This window comes from Canis lupus, chromosome 14 (assembly GCF_048164855.1).
Source record: "Canis lupus baileyi chromosome 14, mCanLup2.hap1, whole genome shotgun sequence".
Taxonomy (NCBI): domain Eukaryota; kingdom Metazoa; phylum Chordata; class Mammalia; order Carnivora; family Canidae; genus Canis; species Canis lupus.
This window is the reverse complement of record NC_132851.1, coordinates 55,421,972-55,443,055: the sequence shown is the minus strand read 5'-3', so window position 1 is coordinate 55,443,055 and position 21,084 is coordinate 55,421,972. Positions and strand designations below refer to the sequence as shown.

Below are 21,084 nucleotides of genomic sequence, written 5' to 3'. Positions count from 1 at the left end.
AATATATTCATTATAGATTCAGTGCTCAAATTTCTTACATGCATAATGATACAATGAGGCAAGATAATGAAGAATCAGAGGAGCTTTTTTACAAGAATATATATAAGGTTTGTGAAATTAACTGTTTTTTAAAGAAAAGAGACAGGGAGACACTTGTTTTCCCCACAATTAGGTCAAAATCTCTTCTTGTTTTTTATCAATCCATGAGATTTGGGAGAAAAATCTCTCAAGATAGTTCAGCAGGACCCTAGCACGGTCAGTTAGTTGATTGGGACCAATATGCCCCCAAAATACTTGAATTCAGAAAACTGCACACAAAAGTATTGAACGGAAAGGCTTACAAACATGGGATAACAGTGACCCAAGCATAATAAGACCAGAATGGCACATAGAGAAATAAAAGGATACGGATATTCTCTTAGGAGGACGACAGTAAAATTTACCACCTAATTCTTTTCCATAAACTCTAAAATATATCATTGTATAGAATGAAACTGCCTGTAGTGAAATTTTGACAACTCCCCTCTGTGTGCTAAAATGCTGTCAGGCTGAAAAATCTGAACTCTTTGTGAAAATTGTTCATTTTTGACAGATTTATCCTACTTTTATGTTTGCAGTCTTAATCACAGGAATGTGAAAAAGTTAGCTTTATACTCAAAGAGTTGGAAGCACTATTAGCATAATTTAGAGGTACTAGGGACATCTTCATGGCTCAGTGGTTGAGCACCCCCTTAGGCCCAGGGTGTGATCCTGGAGTTCTGGGATTGAGTCCCTGCATGGAGCCTGCTTCTCTCTCTGCCTGTGTCTCTGCCTCTCTCTTTCTGTGTCTCTCATAGATAATAAATAAAATCTTTAAAAAAAATTAGAGGTACTAAGCATTTATATTACAGTTATCTATAAAAACCAAAAATTGTCAGAAGTGAAAATATTTATTTTATGTATTGAATTTGATTGATTTTAAGATATTATTTATCTATATGTGTATCTATACACACACATATACACGCAGCCTGTTTCTGTTTCATTCCTTTGCTCACTGTTACTAAGTGGTTAAGAACGTTGGTCTTTGTCGGACCTTACAAGGCTGAGATGACATAGGTTTCAGTAACCCTAATCAAAGTCATATAGTACGGGCATTGGTGGTAAAGGAGTGTCGTGTCATGGTTAAGAATACAGGTTTTGGAGACACAAGACCTGTGTGTCCTCATTGCAGTTACATCACTTACAGACTCAGTAGCCTTAGTCATATTAATCTTTTAGCATCAGTTTCTTCCACTGTAAAATACAAGCAATAGCAATCCTATTTCAAAGGATTGTAGTAAGTTTTTTTTTTTTTTAAAGCCATATATATGAATCAGACTGCCTGCCACATATGCACCTAAATGTCAAACTGTATTCTCCTTGTTTATATCATAACTATCTCATACTTTCTTCCTCTGAGACAAACAGGACAATACCAGCACAGCCAATCAAATCTCTTTGTACATAGGGCTTTTTAGGTTGGTGATTAGGAGATGGTATTTGGAGAGGATATTCCTAGCTGAGGATCAAAGCAGTGTCTTTTTTTTTTTTTTTTTAAGATTTATTTATTTATTCACGAGAGAGAAAGAGAGAGAAAGAGAGAGAGAGAGGACAGAGGGAGAAGCCGCCTCCCACAGGGAGCCCGATGTGGGACTCGATTCCCAGACCCAGGAGCAGACGCTCAACCACTGAGCCACCCAGGCATCCCAAAACCACGGTCTTTAACTGAGGAACACTGAGCAGACTGGTTAGCCTCCTGGAAATCCATTTCTCCATCTGTAACACAGGAATCGTGACAAGATAGGTCACCAAGCAGGGTAAAGTCAACTATGGTCCATAGGCCAAATTTTCCCCATGCCAGATTTTGTATGATCTGTGTTCTAAAATTGTTTTCCAAGTTTTAAAAAGTTAGAAGAAGAAGAGTAAGTAGATGGAGGAGAAAAGGAAGACATAGAGGAGAAGGAGGAGGAAGATTAATCAGTAGTGGCAGCAGCACTAGAGATTGGGCATAATCAGCAAAATCTATCATATTTACTATCTAAGCCTTAACAGAAAAAGTTTGCTAATCCCTGCCTTTGAATTACTGTGAATACTAAAGGAGCCAATGTATGAAATATACTAAGCAGATGATTTGGCATAATTGTAGTTACTGTCTTGCTACTAACATTCTAAACCTTCACCAGGACAGTAAGAAAGTACATCTCCTTAAGTCACCTTTAACTGCTCATGTGGAAATACCTGATTTTTCTAAACTCATCAGAAAGAACCTTTCTTTCTTTCTTTCTTTCTTTCTTTCTTTCTTTCTTTCTTTCTTTCTTTCTTTCTTCTCTTTTCTTCTTCTTCTTCTTCTTCTTCTTCTTCTTCTTCTTCTTCTTCTTCTTCTTCTTCTTCTTTCTTCCTCTTCCTCTTCTTCCTCTTCTTCTTCTTTAGATGTTATTTATTCATGAGAGACGGAGGGGCAGAGACATGGGCAGAGGGAGAAGCAGGCTCCCTGCGGGGAGCCTGATGCAGGACTTGTTTCCAGGACCCTGGGATCATGCCCTGAGCTGGAGGCTCAACCACTGAGCTATCCAGACTTTCCAGAAAGAACCTTTCAACAGGGTCCCTTCTCTGGATAAAGAAATATGCCAAATAAAGCAGAGGAGATGTACAATGTTACCTTTGCCAGGAATTCTTTGGCAAAAATAGTTTATACCATTTTGTTTCATGTGGCTGCATTTAATGAGAGTGAGTCCTCCATCAAAGATCTCCATAAACACACACACACACATATCAAGTATTGCAGGTGATGTTTTGTGTGTACCTATTGTTCCCTCAGTGTTATCATAAGGGGAAGTCAGGTACTACAGGATTCAGAAATGACAGAAATTCCCAATGTGATTTGGTATGATTTTAGCTCTGGGAAATTTTTAAGCTTAGTAATTGCTGACTGTCCCTGTTGCTCTTTTATTATTAATCAGCACAACACAAGACGAGAGAGTGGGGGTTAGCTACTTCAGAAAATGCATGCTCCAGATTTTATCCATAAGGTACAAAGGTGGAAATGAAACAGAATATGAATAATAAAGATTGAGATACATATTCTATGCATAGTTTGATCATCTTAATTAACCCTTGCACTTGCCAAATGTAGTAGAAGACTATGCCTTTTCCTATATTAATCTACAGGGGTGATCCAGTGACTTCTCTGAAATCACAAAGAAGTCCACAAGAGGTAGGCATCAAAATAAAATAGCTAACAAGAATGACAGCACATTCATTATTCAACTAATAACGATACAGCTCCTGACATGCAAGCTGAACATGAAAAAGAAGATTAATTCATCTGTTAAGAATTGAGAATTCATGTACACAGTAGTCAAATTTAATCTAAAAAGGAACATGTATTTACGGGTTTTCTTTTTTTTTACCAGCATGAACATTTGGTTAAACATGGAAACTTATTCTTGGTTTATCAATTGGTTTATGGAAAGATAAACTGTTTTAAGGTAATATGAAAATGAAGACAATGATAATGTTGATGGTGTCTGTTGAATATTTAACTCTGCTAAATTCTATTATGTATTTTATAATCTCATTTATCCTCACAATAAATCTGAGGTAGTTGCTATTGTTATTCCTGTTTAACCAATGAGGAAATGAAGCCTCAGTTTAAATTATGTTTGTTTTCCCCATATACTCTGCCTCAAATCTGTGGCAATCTCATGGAAAGTAGAATCCCTCAATTTAATACTAAGGACTTTGATTTAGAAATACCCTTTTGAAGGCTACTTAATTTCCATATTCATCTAAAATAATTTTTTGAAATATTAGTCACCATGTGTCATAAAGTCTGAATATCCTTCTTAGATACCAGAGGTTTAACCCAAACTCTGATTTTCTCACGTTATAAATTTACATCGCTCAACTTCTCTGTGGATGCAAAGCTATCAGAGAACTGAAAGAAGAAATGCATCCCCAAATTTCATTTGAATTGGGTATGTTAAAAAAAAAAAAAAAAAGGGCAAAGGCTTCTGAGAAATCTCTTTAATTCTTTGGAGAAGCAAAGGGGTATTGTGTTTGAGAAGCAAAGGCAAAGCCAGCTTAAGAGAAGAAAAAACAAAAGTCAAAGCTGCAAATAATGAACTTTAAAAATTCTGAAGAAAAAAAGAAAACAACCCTGCCACAAAATCATATTCTTTAATTATAAACCCCGAAATGTAGAAAGGGCAAAAACTGCTCTTTTTTTTTTCTGTTTTGCTTTAGAAATCTGTTACTATTTGTTAGAATGAGACCCATTAATTTTAAACTATTCTAAGGAGAAATTTAAAATCATATGTGGCAAATAATGAACATGATAAAACTAAACCACAATGAAACTAAACTAACACGGCTAACTTAACAACAATACTAAATACAACTACAAATACAAAAGAAAAAGAGACATTTGGATTTAGTAGGGAAAAAACTGAGGTGAAAGAGAAATTAGTAAAAGTAAAAAAAAAAGTAAACTTTTTTTTGTCACAATTGATTATTTTTTTAATTTTTTATGTTTTTTTTTGGTCACAAGTGATTTTATTAGAATAGGTATCTCTTTTTTTATTTTTTTTATTTTATTAGAATAGGTATCTCTTTTATGAATTCATCAACAGATATTTATTAAATGCATATAATTTGCTAAGCCAATGATTATTTAGCTTCATCTTCCTCAGAATCACCTTCGGGAACACTTTCAAATTTCGTAAGAACTCTGACCTCAGTTTCTGTTTTGATCTCTTTATCTTCAATCCAGGGAGAAAAGCCTGTCCATCCCTACACCAAGAATTATTCTGGTAATGAGGTGCAGACGCTGATGAGAGGAGGAAGTCCAAATACATTGGGGTAGAAAAGACTGTGAAGAAAGTACGATGAGGGATGAGGATTCAGAATGATTATGGCATAAGAATCTGCCTTAAAAGATCCCTTCTAATGGGAGAAACAGGCAAGTATCCAGAGAGTACATTTACAATGTGTTAAGTGCCATAAGAGGTACAACAGCAACAAAAATAGGAAACAAGCATCTCTGTTTTGGGAGAAATCATCACAGAAGAGACAAGGCTCCAGATGGCTGTGAGGTAATGTGACCATATGATCCTCCTGACACCTCATTCAGACTTCCTGCTTGGTAGCTCCCCCTTTTCTTCTCAAGTGTCCCAACTTGGATGATAAATGGTACAATCATCATTGCAATCTTTTTTTTTTTTTTTTTTTTTTTTGAGAGAGAGAGCATGCAGGCATACTTCCTGAGGATGGGGGTGTGGGCGGTGGGGGGAGGGGGGGTTGTGGAGAGAGAGAGAAAGAGAATCTGAAACAGGCTCCACACTCAGCACAGAGCCCAATACAGAGCTGGAGTCCAGGACCCTGAGATCAGGAACTGAACCAAAACCCAGGGCCAGATGTTTAACCAACTGACCCACCCAAGGGCCCTTCAAAGGCCAGAGGAGTTTGCCTCCAGAGTGATGAGAGGCAGCATCAATGTAGCAGCCTGTGGGGTGTTCATTTGAGTTGAAACAGCACAGAGACCACAGCAGTTCATTGTGCAACAGTTTGGGGTGCAAACTGCTAGGAGTAAGCACTGGGATATGAGATTTGAGATGCAAGCAGGATCTGATTATGTTTGTATTTTCCAACATGGTTGCAGAATAATTGTTTCGGGAGGTGAAATGGAAAAAAAAATCATTTTTTCAAAACATAGTAGTTTCTTTGGGTTTCTCTCTGAATCTGACATACTTCCAAGAAACAATGGAAGTTCCTATGACTGGTTGAAAGTATTCCTTTGAAGAGGGTAGCTGATAAACTGGACAAGTGACTCATTTTATGTATTTTATTTTCAAAATTTGCATAATATATGTACCCTCTAACCATAGTTAAAAATAAAGGAGTTCAAATTATTTCCTCAAGGTCACATATGAACTAAAGGGATTAAACTCAAGAATTCTGATCAGAAGTCATTCTCTAGTTATCCTTGATCTGTTCTTTTTTTTAAATCTACGGTGAGCTCAAACTGATTTTATTTTCATTTTTTAAGAAAATCATTAACATTGTTTCTATTTGATACACAGAAAAACCCAATGAATAACTCTTCAATTTCTCTTCACTGTCCTGACATAAAGCTATTCGTGTAAAATGCATGGGAATTTTTTGAGCTGCTTAGACATGAAAAGAGTTTAAGAGATAAGAAGTTATTTATGTGGAAGTAATTGTGAAAGCAACAGCAATCAGTGACTTTCTTAGAATAATTTGCAGTTAAGATCTATGCTCAAAATGGTCATTAGTTCACAAGCAAACATGACAGAAAATTGAAGGAGCCATCACCTAACGTTTACCTCATTTGGGCTCTGCGACTTACAAATGAGCAAGTGCCTCTTACAACTCTGCTACCCTATTCTTTAAGTCAATCAATCATCGTGAAGTATATTTGAGCTCCTCTTCACTAAGAATATCTTCACAGGCAAAGTGAACAATCACTTCTCTTTCCTTTCCAGGAACCTCAATAACAGGAAGCTTTTATTTGCTGCAAATTGGGAGAAATAGACAACCAGAAATGAATCATGGCTATTCAGATTAGTATTATCTCTTAAACTGAATTCGTGGGAAAACATCACAGTCATTACTTAAGAAGAGACAGGTGTTCTCTTTTTAGAATAATTGGTTTAAAAACCAACAAATTTGGTCTTTTCAGAATGTATTACAAGCAGAAATTCCCTTCCTGTTTTGAATACATTAGTAAAGGACATCTCAAAGGTATAAACTCCTACAGTAGAAAAAGTACTAAGGACATAATGATGCAATAATTCATCCAGTTACGTCTTTACCTTGGGAGGACAAAATTACCCCCTGATTAATCTTCAGGTAACAGTGGTCATTTTTCCAAAATGATATTTTGTGTTATTATTGTCAACTAAACTAGGTCACATGTTACAAACTAGTTTGACTACAAAAATTAATATGATCTGGTTGGTTCTCTTAAGGCAATATAACCTTATCAATTATGACTGCACCTGTAAGTAAGTTATGGCATCATGAAGATGATACCTAGCACTTTTTTTTTTTTTTTTTGTAAAAGAGATTTCCTAGGAGTCAGTATGCAGATCATTATAAATACTAGGAATTTATTCTACATTCTCAAACCTTTTAATGTAGTCAAATCTATTTTTAGATTTAAACTTAATGTTTTTCTATTTAGACATTAAATAAATAGAAGGCTTTCTCATTTATAGTATAAAATTGGGTGAAACTGTGACTGCACATGTTTATGATGTAGACTATGTGTTAATGTTAAGGTCAAATTTCTCATGACAGATCCATAGGGTTTATCATAAAACAACAGGGAGTCAAGAAAATAAACTGTAGGATTTAAACTATTGTTTTGAGTTTGGGAAACATCCGATAGCTGTATGCAGGACAAACTGAGATAGGAAAGGAAGGTGGAGAGGAGTATCTGAGATTAGAAACTGAGAGTTAATTGTTGCAAGAGGGTAGGTGAGTCATGTTGGGAGCTTGAGATAGTTCTCCTGTTTCTCAGTCTCCAAATGCTTAAAATGCTTCCATCTCTTGGAAACAACGACTTACATAGCAGTCATTCTCAACAGGTAAAACTCTGGAGGATGTTCAGAATCTTGATGTGTATTCAGGAGATTATAATACTTTAATCTCTCCCATCCCCCTACCTGGATAGAGAATAGTTGGCTGAACCAATGGGAGTAGAAAGGGGGATTCCAAGATTATGTGACTAAAAATAAATAAATCTGGTTTACCAGAATTTGAAACAAATGGACTCAAGTGAGGTGTTTTTACTGTGTCAACATTGTTCTACTTTCTGTTTTTGATGGTTTGAAATAATATGGCAAATGCTTTATTTCAGAGTAATCAAATTCATGATTACATAAATAAACGAACAGCCAACTATTGTTATAGGAGCTGTGTGATATTCCCAAAGTTTAATTTAAATTATAAGTGTTTATGACGAATATTTGTTTTAAGCTATGGGCACTTAATTTCCCATAATGTCATAGTAAAAACAAAAAGAAAGAAAGAAAGAAAAAAAAAAGAAAAGAAAGAAAAGAAAAGAAAAGAAAAGAAAAGAAAAGAAAAGAAAAGAAAAGAAAAGAAAAGAAAAAACTATTTATTTTGAAATGAGGAATTTAAATAATATATATATAGGCCAGGTCAAAACCTAAAAGTATAATGATTTGGAGTGACCAAGAAAAAGTTAAAAGTTAAATTGAGTTAGCTTTGCTAAAGAAAAAAAAGTGCCATGTAAAAATTTTAGAAAGGATCTTTCCAAAATGATTAAAATGCGTCTTAAATGTCTTAATGCTTAAACATTCTCATTTAGATGGAAAATTCAGCTATTCAGGATGACTCATTTACTGAGGGATTCAAATAGGAAAACTTTCATTCTATTTTTAATAATAGGTGTTGAGAAAAGGGCATGGTTCATTCATGCATTTGCAATTTATATCGTACATTCCAGTTTTAATTATGGAACACTTTTTCAGTACCTTTTTGAAACCTTCAGCAATTGAGTTACATAATGTATGTTCTAGTGTATGAACATACTTTGGAAAAAATGAAAATAATTAAAAATTAATTACATCCTGCTGGTAATGAAGACTTATTTCATTCCTTAGAGAATTCTTTGAAAGTGGACGATCAGTCATTTTTATTATGAAGTACCAATTAAATACTTAAAGTTCAAACTTGTCAATTAAAAAGAAACTTAGCATGCTATTACTTAGCAATACTGTCTCATGCATAATTAGAAAAACTAAACAAACTAATATATTTTAAATTATGAAGAAATAAAGATTTAAATGAGTAAGATTCTTGTATATAATTGCCCACATATTTGATAAACCTTAGAAAAGAATCTGAGATCTTCCTTTAGCAAACCACAAAGCAATTCCTTTCCTCAGAAAATTTGATAATTAATTGGTCTGTTTTTAAGTTTGTCATATAAAGCCTACATAGGACATTTCTAAGCTCTGAAGTTCTTCTTTTGTTAATAAAGATCAACATATCTATATTTTTTACTTATATCATTTGGTGAAAATTGTGCTCAGAAAATATATATATATATATATATATATATATATATATATATATATATATATATTTCATTCTAGTAATAGATCTCTTCTAAAATTTACGGTATACTTATTTAACAAAAATATTCTGAGAATAGGTGAAAAAGTAAACAGTATACATAGCACAGCTTTAATATGTGTTTACACCATAAATGTAGGCATTTCTAATATCATAGTTCCTATATTAAATTTTATTAAAATCTTTCCCATTCTTTACTTAAATTTTCAATGTGAAGAACTGACTTCATGTTAGATCCCATAATTCGAATGAATTTAAATTTTAAAATATAGAATACACACACATATGTATAGAGGAAACACAGTTTGAGATTTCATATAAAGAAGTCCTATTTTGGAAAATTCTATTTTTTAATATTTATTTATTTTAAAGTAGGGAGGCAGAGACCGAGAGAAACTCAAGCAGATGCCATGCTTAGCTTGGAGCCCGGTGTGGGGCTCGAGTCCATGACCCATAGATCATGACCTGAGCTGAAATCAAGAGTCAGATGCTCAACCAACTGAGCCACTCAGGCGCCTCAGTTGGTTTTCTTACCCATAAACTTGTCATGAATCAACAGAAGGATGCAGATTCTTAAACTGTAATATACTCTTTTTCTATTTTAAAATGGGTTAGTATTCTGAACAAAGTCAGATGTAGATTAAAATCTTGGACCTAGGGACGCCTGGGTGGCTCAAATGGTTTTGTGTCTGCCTTGGCTCAGGGCATGATCCTGGAGACCCGGAATCGAGTCCCACGTCGGGCTCCCTGCATGGAGCCTGCTTCTCCCTCTGCCTGTGTCTCTGCCTCTCTGTGTGTGTGTCTCTCATGAATAAATAAATAAAATCCTAAAAAAAAAGTTTTCACCCCTAAACTTACTAGCTATATGATCGAGATATAGTTAAACCTTTTTAAACTCCACTTTATTTGTAAATTGAGAAAAATAAGACTTCACAGTTAATTGAAAGGCTCGGTAAATTTTAGTGGTTACTATTGATGATAGTGAAACTGCCTCTATAATGATCACACTAAATCCCTATGTTGTGCCTAGTTTGAGAATAGAAAGGAAAAAAAAAAGGGAGGTAAATCTTGGGAACCATGTCATAAAGATACATGGTTGAATATGAAGGTATTCAGACTGGAGAGGAAGACTATTTTCCTAAAAGAGGCAATTTTTAGAGGAAGACTATTTTCCTAAAAGAGGCAATTTTTAAATTTGTGATAGGCTATTATTTTTCAATTATTGATTTACTGCATTCTGCTCCATAGGGAAGTGGGAAGAAGTTACTATGCTGGGACAATGAAATCAATTCTCAACAGCAGAATCCAATCTCAAAAATGGAACCCATGTGATACAAAGAATATCAGAAATTACACAGGAATTTCAATATAGGGAGAGAAGATGGATACAATAACAATAATCTCATTATTAATCTCATAATCTCAACAATAATCTCATTCTTTAGTATTTGATAACTAAGTTACATAATATCCAATTACATATATAAATACATATAAATTTTATTTATAAATTTATTTATAAATTACAAATTTAAATATATATATATATAATTTTTGAAAATCATATTCATTTATAGAAACAGATCCATACTGTCACAATTGTGGTCAAATATCAGGTTATGTAGTATGTATTTTTAGCCTCATTACTTTCTTCACTTTATTTTCTGTATTTTTCTTAGTTTTTTTCAGTTTTAATTTATGTGCTCTCATTCTGTTTTATGTACCAATGTAAGCCATCCTATCTTTTTCTGGATTTTTTTGGAACTATTCTATATCTTGATGTGGTGGTGAATTTATGACTGCGTTTTTCAAAATCGGCAGAAACCTACACTAAAATGGTTGTTTTTTTTTTTTTTTTACTCTATATATTCTTTATCTTAAAACAAAGGAAAATATTTTTGAAATAAGATACAGTCTTAATAAAAATAAAGAAAATAGTTATCTCATTAGGAATTCTGGCAATTTATATTTTATAATTCTTTTAAACTGAAAGAAAAACAATTATTTTTATTTTTATTTATTTTTTTAATTTTTTTTTAATTTTTTAAAATTTATTTATGATAGTCACACAGAGAGAGAGAGAGAAAGAGAGGCAGAGACACAGGCAGAGGGAGAAGCAGGCTCCATGCACCGGGAGCCCAACGTGGGATTCGATCCCGGGTCTCCAGGATCGCGCCCTGGGCCAAAGGCAGGCGCCAAACCACTGTGCTACCCAGGGATCCCCAAACAATTATTTATAATGGGTTTGTTTTGGATATGAAGTTCTACTGGAATGTTATTTCCTTTTATAGGCATAAACTAATACTGAAATCCCCCCCAAATGCTGTTTATGGTGTTACTCCATAATATTAGAGAGAACATATGATGAAATTTTTAAAGAATACAGTGTTAGATATGATGTGGCAAGATATTATTTAATTCAAATTTAATGCTATGCTTTTTTAACACAGGAGTATACTTTTATATTTGCTAAATGTTAGAATATTTGAAAAATAATATAAGGATAACTGGAAATTTTTACAAAACTCTAGTTTGTGAATTAATGCCTGAAAAGCCTATGTAATTAGCAGAAAACAATAATTTATCTTATGTGACATATTAATTAAAGAGAAATGATACTTTCCATTGTGATGTTAATGAGTTATTCACAAATTTTGTCATTTATGGCATATAACAGCAACTCCTCCTGTGCCTTTTTCCCTTGCCTCTAACAACCTCCTAGGGCATACCTAGGACAGGAAATTAAGAACTGTTAATAAATTTATTTTAATTAATTAGTTTCTGTTCCAGATTGTTCTTTATCTTTTCTATATTGGTGAATGCCATCAGTATTATCAGCATCACTTTGCATAGCATTTTCTCTTTTTAATAATGAAGAAACTCTTAAGTGATCAGGATACGATTTCCTGAAAATATAATTTCTGTTATTGTTACTGTAAAATGAGAGTTTTTGAATATAAAATATTTGCTTTTGTCAATAAATTAATAAGCCTATTTTGGATGTATGGCTTATTACAATCATGATATAAGAATTATTTTTGGGTACCACATGATGAATACCATTGTATTTTTTCACAAAGGGGAATGGCTCTCAAAATCCAAGAAATTATATTACAATAAGTATGCAAAAACACAATGGTCAAACGTTAGAAATTTTTTTTTCTGATCAAAAACTAATTTAGGGTAAACAATATATCCTTATTAGTTTATAAGGTCATATATGGGAAAACAAAGAAACCAAAAACTATAGTTTTTTAAAATTCAATGTTTATAACTATCCAATATGATGATGTCCTTTTCAGGTAGGTGATTTGTTAAAAAGTAAAAAAACAAAAGCTATGGGGAATGTAATAATTTTGTTGTTAACGGCAATAGTAACTAAAGTAAAGGAGCCTTACCAAATACCTTCCATCTTTTTTTATTCCCCTTGATCTTTCACAACCATATACCATTTTGAGTATTATTTCATCATTTTATGAAGGCTTTTCCAATTCTTTCTCCATTTGTCCATTTGGTTTATTCATTTAAAGTCTGTGTCCTGAAGTGGACTGCATCCATTTTTGGTAAGAATCGCAGTTCTATATATGTTAAATTCAGACACACCACCTACCAAATAACCTCCCTCAAAACAAAATGAGTGAATCCATGAATGATTGTTTCAACTGTAGGAAAAAGAATTAAGAGAACTATTTCCTGAATGCTAAAAACTATTTACTGATCACATTCCAAACCTTATATGTTTCTAATATGAAGAAAGGGGTGTTTTTGAAAACAACAACCAAAACCACAATGAATGACCTTCTATTAGCATTAGTGCAGGTGTGAATCAGCAGAGACAGAAAACCAACAATTCTGTAGATAAAGCTGTAAATATTATCCAGCTCATATATATGTTCAACTATCTTAGGTATGTAGACTTCAAGTTCATAAGGGAAAACTTCCATTGTCCAATTACATTAACACTACACAGCTAATATTACCGAGCCACAGTGTCAGTAGATATGCTAACAGTCTTATTTTTCTGGATTATTTATGGATGACTCCAAAATGGCTTAGCATACTAGGCAGGGGGACGGGAGGGGTATTAAAAAAAATTCCCTTTTAAGGAAGTAATTTTTAAATATACCATCGCAAAAACTCCACTGTTTATTCATGACCAGAGTTTTACTCTGAAAATGTTACATTAAATTAATGTTAACAAGGGAAGTTTCACTAAAACCAGTAAGAATAATCAAGCACCATGGGAAGGACGAAGTCATTGCAATATGACAGTTACTGTAAGAAATCTCTGATAATGTTAGTAGTAGCACTGGCATTGGTGAGATTTTATTTGGTTAAAGAAAAAGAGAAACCAAGGTAATAATTTGAATGTATTCTGAAAATCTCTGGCAGAAGAGTACCTGGAACATATTCCATGACTTCTTCCGGTTACCGCTATAAGTCAGCTATATTATCAGTCAATAGGAAGACATGACTCAACATGGCATGGACTCAAATTTCAAACCATTATCAAGAATATATTTTGTTTCCAAGTAAGGAGTTGATAATATTTCTGAAATTTGTTTACATCTTAAAAACATTGTCATTGACTTCATTTGAAAGGTGTCAAGTCTCAGAGCTGTTGAGGTTAATTTTGCAGATTCTGAATCATTTTGGAAATGATTAACATTAAGGAAAAGGGGAGCATCAGAGATTGAAAACTGGATGAATTATTTTTAAAATATTAAATTATATTTTATAAAAGACTTTGATTTGTCCTCACTCTACGGTTTCTAACCACTTGCTAATGCTTCTTGTAGGAAGAATGAATGAAGTATGAATATTTTCTCTCTTTTGTTTTTTTAAAGATTTTATGTATTTATTTATGAGAGACAGAGAGAGAGGCAGAGACATAGGCCGAGGGAGAAGCAGGCTCCTCACAGGGAGCCCAACGTGGGACTTGATCCTAGGACTCCAGAATCATGCCCTGAGCCGAAGGCAGACACTTAACCGCTGAGCCACCTAGGCGCCCCTGAATATTTTCTCATTCCACAGACTTGTCTTCAGATATTTGAAGACACCTCTTAAGAAAGAGAAAAGATCCCTCCTAAACCCTTTATCAATAATCTCAGTCTCCATTATGTATCTAACCATTTATGCAGTTAACATTTGTTTGTTACTATGTTCCATTCATTGTTTTAGGTATTTTACAGATATTATCTCACTAATTCTCCTTAACAAACCTGAGATCTAAGTACTATTCCAATTCCCATTTTATACATGACGATACTGAGACAAGAGAGGCCAAGTAACTTGCCCAAAGTCGCACAATTAGTATGTGAAGGGGCCATTTTCAAATCCAGGTAATCGGATATCATAGACTTTAGCTAAATATCCTGTTCCTTCAACCTTTCATCAAATGGATCATAGTTCCTTGAATATACAACAATGGAGCTGTCCTCCATTGGACAAACTCTTACGTGTTGGCGTTGCTCTTAAAATCCGGTGCCAAATATTCTGAAACAAATTCTTAAGAAATGGTCTGATCAAATGGGAAAAGCATGAAATTTTATCCTTTCTTCTAGGTGCTTTATGAATATCATCATCACCATCATCATCATCCATATCATCAACACAGTGACTGCATTCCTATTTCCCACCTCATAACCAAAAGTATTGATACAAATTTAATCCGTGGCTCCCCAAATCCTGTAAGCTTGCGACTGACTGTGTGGACTATGTTTGACCCATTGCATCCCCAGTGTATTATGCAATGACTGGCAAAGAGTGACTCAACTATTTTGCTGGCTGAAAATGACTGAAGTTCCCTGCCCCCCTCCATGCACAACTGTCTAGCAGAATCTTCTCATTTTGGAATTATATAGCAAACAAACCTAAACAGAGGATTCTACATTTATCTGTGTTATACTTTAGCTTCTTCACTTTAGGTCCTTGAAAAGCCTGGCCTATCCATTTGATTCTTGATTTTATATTCTGGTCTACTAATATATTACTTCCATATGATCTGCCATCCAGCAATGCAAATTCTCACACCTTCTATATCTTTTTTTTTTTTTTTACACCTTCTATATCTTATCAAAGTTATTGATTTAACATGTTCAACAGGAAAGGGTGAATGACAAAGCTTATCAAAATGCCCAGAAGATCACTTTCTCAGGCTGACTCTGATGATCTTGCAATATTTGTCTTTTTATTTATTAAGATTTATTATATTAGAGGCACCTGCGTGGCTCAGGTGGGTAAGCGTCTGCTTTCTGTTCAGATCCCAGGGTCCTGGGATCGAGCCCAGTGTCAGGCTCCCTGCTCAGTGGGGAGTCTGGTTCTTCTCCTGCTCCCCCCGCTCATGCTTTTGTGCTCTGTCTCTCTGTCAAAGAAATAAAATCTTTAAAAAACAAACAAAAAGATTTATTATATTAATTTGGTCAGTTTTATAAAAAAATAATACTACACAATTTGGTTACTTGCCATGACTGGACTTTGTTCTAGTGTGTTACCTCCATAACTAAATGATAACTCTCTCACCTACAGGGCTCTTACTTTAACTCCCACAGCATTCAGGGAAGCATTTTGCGCATAATAGACTCTTACTGAATGGTGAACAAATGAAATCAAATATTTTGAGTATGGCCATGACTCATCTAACAAAGAATCCTCATTGACAGGCTTTATATAAAATTTCCTGGAACTATCTATTTTTAAAATATCTCCTCTCACCAATCAAACTTGTCTTGGCTTTAAGAACTTCTGGCACTTGTCACTCATATGAGACCCATATATATGACATTTACAAATAAGGAAAAAACATTTCTTTTTCTGATTAAAAGTAATCTCTTAAGTCTATGGAAATACTTAGTCACCCATTCCGCTTAGCCTGAGAGGAGACACTGCTGACAGTGGCATAAAAAATGAATAAAGTAAAGCAACATCACCTGCCCCAATCATAGTGAATTCACAAAGTGAGTCATAGTATCTTCTAAGTTAATAATGTCAAGAAATGTAAGTTTAACCTCTGTTTGGCCCTTAGGCAAAACTGATGATGTATTAACGTAGTCCGATATTAGTATTTTCATATCATTATATCAAATACTACATAACGCCCAAATGCATGGCCAACAGAAATGAATTTCTGATAACACCAGGTCTAGTCAATGGAGCCTGGGAATGCTTCTCTTATCAAGATCCAGAGTTCTTAAGTGGGCTTATGATGCATCAAAGTCACTTATAATTAGAGGAAAATATCAGCAGTAACTATGGGATTCTTTCCAATTATGGATTTCTTGCTGCTTGAATTAAGATTTCTTTGGCTCTAATATGAATCAGACTAACACACTCAAACTATGTCTATCAATATTTCTGGGCTGGAGAGCTTATAATTCTAGTATTTTTGGTAAGCTGTCTGACTTCTTTACTGGCAGAGTATTCTATCAGACTGAATTTGTTATTAAAAGATAATTGCTTATTTTTTGTTCAAGTAATCTTCCATTTTCTATCCGTGTAGTAGCTTTATGTTATGGAAAAAATAAAATAAAAGGGAATTACAGTCACTGTCCTCAGTATGTGAATGAGTACATGTTTATCTGTACTATTCTTTTGAAACTGAAAGCAAAGGAGTCGAACGTGATTTTTTTGTGTAATTTGACCATTTTTCTCATTTGTCTGAGGCTTATTATGTTTATCTGTGGATGACTACTGTAATATTTTTAGCACTACTTATTAAAACTCATCTCTTGAAGTCTTGCTCAATATTGCTAATTAACTTCTTCATTACCATAAGCATGCTGCTAAGCCACACTACTGTCATAAAATGTTTTAAATGAATAAACAAAATCATGCAATATAAACAATGATACAGCTGCTCATTGTTTATACAGCTCAGCAAATAATAGCCAAGTGCTACAGACTGAGTCAGTGAATATTATTCTTTCTCATTAATGGAAAAAGAAAAGAATTTAGTTAAGCTATGCATGTCAAATAACAGTGAGCTCACAAATTTAGGATGCAGTCAGCATTACATCTCTGTCTATAGTACTCATCGGTACTCTGCCAAAGCATAACTATGCTCTACTCATTCCATCTCAAGCAGTATATAATCAGCCCACTTTAAGGCTAAAAAGAATTGCTTCAGAATTTAAAAGGATCAATTCCATCACATGTTCATTCTAATTCATTTAAGATCTTGAGTACCGAGCTAGACACAAAATTAAGAATTCGATAAGTATTTATTAACAGAGAATTATGTGAAATTTTTAGCTTTATTATGTAAATTAAGGAAATCTAAAAGGCCTCCAAATTATCTCAGAGAGAATATACTTAGAATCTAAAATAAGTCATCATGATGGTTATTGGTAAACTAAGAAACATCCATTGTTTTCAGATTTTTCCTTTTTCCTATAGTTTAGAAATGCAAAAAATTCATAAGATTTGTGTGAGGCTTTTAATACGATAATAAAATAAACGTATTTCATTTCATTCTCTTTTAAACACGAATAACAGCAGAATTGCCTTACCTCCCACCCAGAATACAGTCTAAACAAACTGAACTTCATGCAATGAGAATGACTGTTATTTTCAGCTCTAAATTGGGGGGGAGAGTTTGGGCATAAAATTAATAGAATTAAAGGAAACTAAAGAAAAGATTTTTAGAACAAACAACTTCTATTCACCCCAGTCACTAAGCCAAATATTTCTAGGGTTAAGTCTGATGATACATACAAAACATAGGTGAAGGAAAAATAATAAAGGAAAGTTTCTCTTAAAAATAGTTACTTCGTTAAGTGAGACAGAACCTCTACACACAATTTTAATTTAAAAACGAAAAAAAAAAAGAGAAAAAAGTTTGAGTCTCCTTTAAGCATGTCAGAATATTTAATTCAAAGGATTCACATTGGAAAATGTGCTTTTAAATCTTAACAGTCTTATTGGGTGAAGGCCACCAGATGTTCCTGTCTTAAAGGAGAAAAGTAAGAGTAGCCGGGGGCTGGACCAAACGGAGGTTACACATTCTCGGCGTTCACCCAGACCTCAGCTGGCAGAGAGAAGGGTCCCTCATGGCCACCGTGCATAGTTAGGACAAATGACCATGGTCAGATAGTGTGATTAGCCTCAAGACAGCAGCACGGAGTTTCCAAACAGCTCTTCATCTGCCCATGTTCAGAAAGACAGTGGGAATTGACAAGGGGACACCATCACGTGCCAAGACCATGTGTTAGTCCATGTGGCAAATTACAAGCATAAATGAAAGATTCAAAATTCCACCTACTCCGACTTTTGGGTATGAAAAAAAAAAAAAAAACTTTGCCTTAAATTAAAATAGAGAAGTCTGAGGTTCTGCTCATAGGGAGGATAGGACTCTGCTGGTTACTATGTTCCTTCAACTACAGTGACAGGTCTAATTTATTTTTCTACTCATTTTCCTCCTTTTTTTGTTTTGTTTGGTTTTCCCAACACATGGACAGACCATGAGAGGTTGCAAAGCACTGCATGATTGCCTAGAGACTCTAACTGCTCTTCTCACTGTGTTAATTTATTACAGCTATTCAAGGTGAAGATGAATGGCACCTTGCTTTGCCAGGACAAGCTTGAGAGGGGACGTGTCCATCCTGTATCAGACTGCTGTTCTTTTCTGTCAACCACACAGGTAGTAATTCTAGGAGGACACAAAACAGGGTCATTTAATAAAACAAAGTGGTACATTTTACTTCCAGAGCAGCCTTAGCCCAGAGAGGGGGTAGTTAGTATACATTGCTCCATAGATTCTTAACGCATTAAGAGAGTATTTGTGCCAAGATATAAATTCTCTTTAAACATTAGAGAATCTAGAGTAGTGATTATTTTCCAAATCCAGAATCACCTCTAAAAAATACTATCACTAGGCCTCACTTCATGTACTGAATCAATATCTTAGGGATGGGAAACAGACAGGAAATCTGCATTTTCACATGTTCCCTCAGCTGTGAGTTATTGGTCTCTTTGCAGTAGTAATTAAATAGAAAATGGGAAACACTTATTTATTTAAAGGCAATTGACAAAACAGTCATAGAAATTCTAAAAACAAAGTTTAATATTTTTATTATATTCTATAATACATACTAACCTTGCAAGGATTATGCTTATACATTAATTCTCAAATTTAGCAGGTCATTAAAAACAGATTACTGGGATCCATCCCCAGAGTTTCTGATTTAATCTAGGATAGAACCTGAGAATTTACGTTTGTAACAAGTTCCTCAGACCAGACTTTGAGATCCATTATCTCATATAACGTAGGCATTGGTTATTTGTAATCGGTTTGCACACCCTAAAGTTTTATTGTACAAAGGAATATAAAAAGAGGCTTCCAAAATATTTAAACCCCCTGATCAGCAGAACAAAGGTATTTGCCTCCCAAAATAATTACACAAAATTGTGATAAAACATGCTAATGGTATCTCCATAAATGATTTTTAATATCATTATACCATGAAAATGACCAGTAGTGCTTCTCTCTCATCAAAAATATTCATCAAAAAATATTCATCAGATATCTTGTTTTAATGGTCAATAGTCAATGTTCAATGAATATACTTAACTACTCTTTTCTAAGAAATATAAGCATGAACATAAAAAGGAAATGTGTATAAATTAAAAGAATAATATTGACAGTTTCAAATGGACATATTTACCTGTTTTACTGTCAAATCTAAAAGAAAAAAAAGCTTCATTTCTGATTAGAATTGTTGACTCTCTTTTCATTAATATTCAGTGCTGTCATATGTAAAGTATTAAGAAGAAAGAACAGACTTAAATTAGGGTCACTTGTGCTGAATCCACATCACCAAACCAAGGTTTAACACTTAACCTAATTCCAGGTTCAACTTTTTGTTCGAATGTTATATTAACCAGATAGTCTGCACTTTTCTAGTCAACACCAATGAGGTAATCTGCCTCAGAGACCTCTCCATCTCCTAAAGGGAAATGAGGATTGTTTTTTTGCCTTAACCCTCCCCCTTCTTGCCTATAAAGTCTTCTTTTTTTTTTTTTTTTTTAAGATTTTATTTATCTAAGGAGGTGGAAGGGTAGGGAAGGAGGGAGAGGAAGCAGATGCCTTACTGAGTGCAGAGCACAGCTACCACAACCCTGAAATCACGACCTGAGATGAAATCAAGAGTTGGAAGCTCAACTGACTAGGCCACCTACATGCCCCTAAAGGCTTCCATTTTGTACAGCTCCTTAGAGCTCCTTTCTACTTGCTATATGGCTTGCTGCCTGATTCATGAATTGTTCAATAAAAACAATTAGATATTAAAATTTTATTTGATTGAATTTTTGTTATTTAGCAAAACTGATGGTTCACTTTTTATGCCCCTCTTTTTAAAAAAGATTTTAGGGGACCCTTGGGTGACTCAGTGGTTTGGCACCTGCCTTTGGCCCAGGGCATGATCCTGGAGTCCCGGGATCGAGTCCCACATCAGGTTCCCAGCATGGAGCTTGCTTCTCCCTCTGCCTGTGTCTCTGCCTCTCTTTCTCTCTCTGATATACATAAATAAAATCTTTAAAAAAATAAAAAATAAAAAAGATTTTATGTATTTATTCATAGGAGACACAGACAGAGGCAGAGACATGGGCAGTGGGAGAAGCAGGCTCCCTGTTGGGGGAGCCTGATGCAAGACTGGATCCCAGGACCCCCGGGATCATGACCTGAGCCAAAGGCTGACAATCAACCACTGAGTCACCCAGGCATCCCTGCTTTTTATGTTTTTCCCTTTTTCAATATTTACCCTTATAAGTAACTGGTGAAAACTTATGGTTTGATCTGTTTAAGTCAAAATCTATAGAGGAGGTAGCCCGGGTGGCCCAGCAGTTTAGCGCCGCCTTCAGCCCAGGGCGTGATCCTGGAGACCCGGGGTCAAATCCCATGTCGGGCTCCCTGCATGGAGCCTGCTTCTCCCTCTGCCTGTG

General features: G+C 34.5%; 1 protein-coding gene and 1 long non-coding RNA gene across 24 annotated transcripts in view; one reads left to right on the top strand and one right to left on the bottom strand.

Annotated features, from left to right (window-relative positions):
- LOC140604135 (uncharacterized) overlaps positions 1-20,979 on the top strand; it is a 56,019-nt gene extending 35,040 nt beyond the window's left edge. Inside the window, exons 2-4 of the long non-coding RNA XR_012007163.1 lie at positions 4,793-4,981; positions 18,680-18,784; positions 20,175-20,979. This is a non-coding gene — a long non-coding RNA (uncharacterized lncRNA). The remainder of the gene's footprint in view (positions 1-4,792; positions 4,982-18,679; positions 18,785-20,174) is intronic.
- Positions 1-21,084, bottom strand: part of ADGRL3 (adhesion G protein-coupled receptor L3) — an 856,207-nt gene that overhangs the window by 293,443 nt on the left and 541,680 nt on the right. The gene's annotated exons all lie outside the window — the stretch shown is intronic.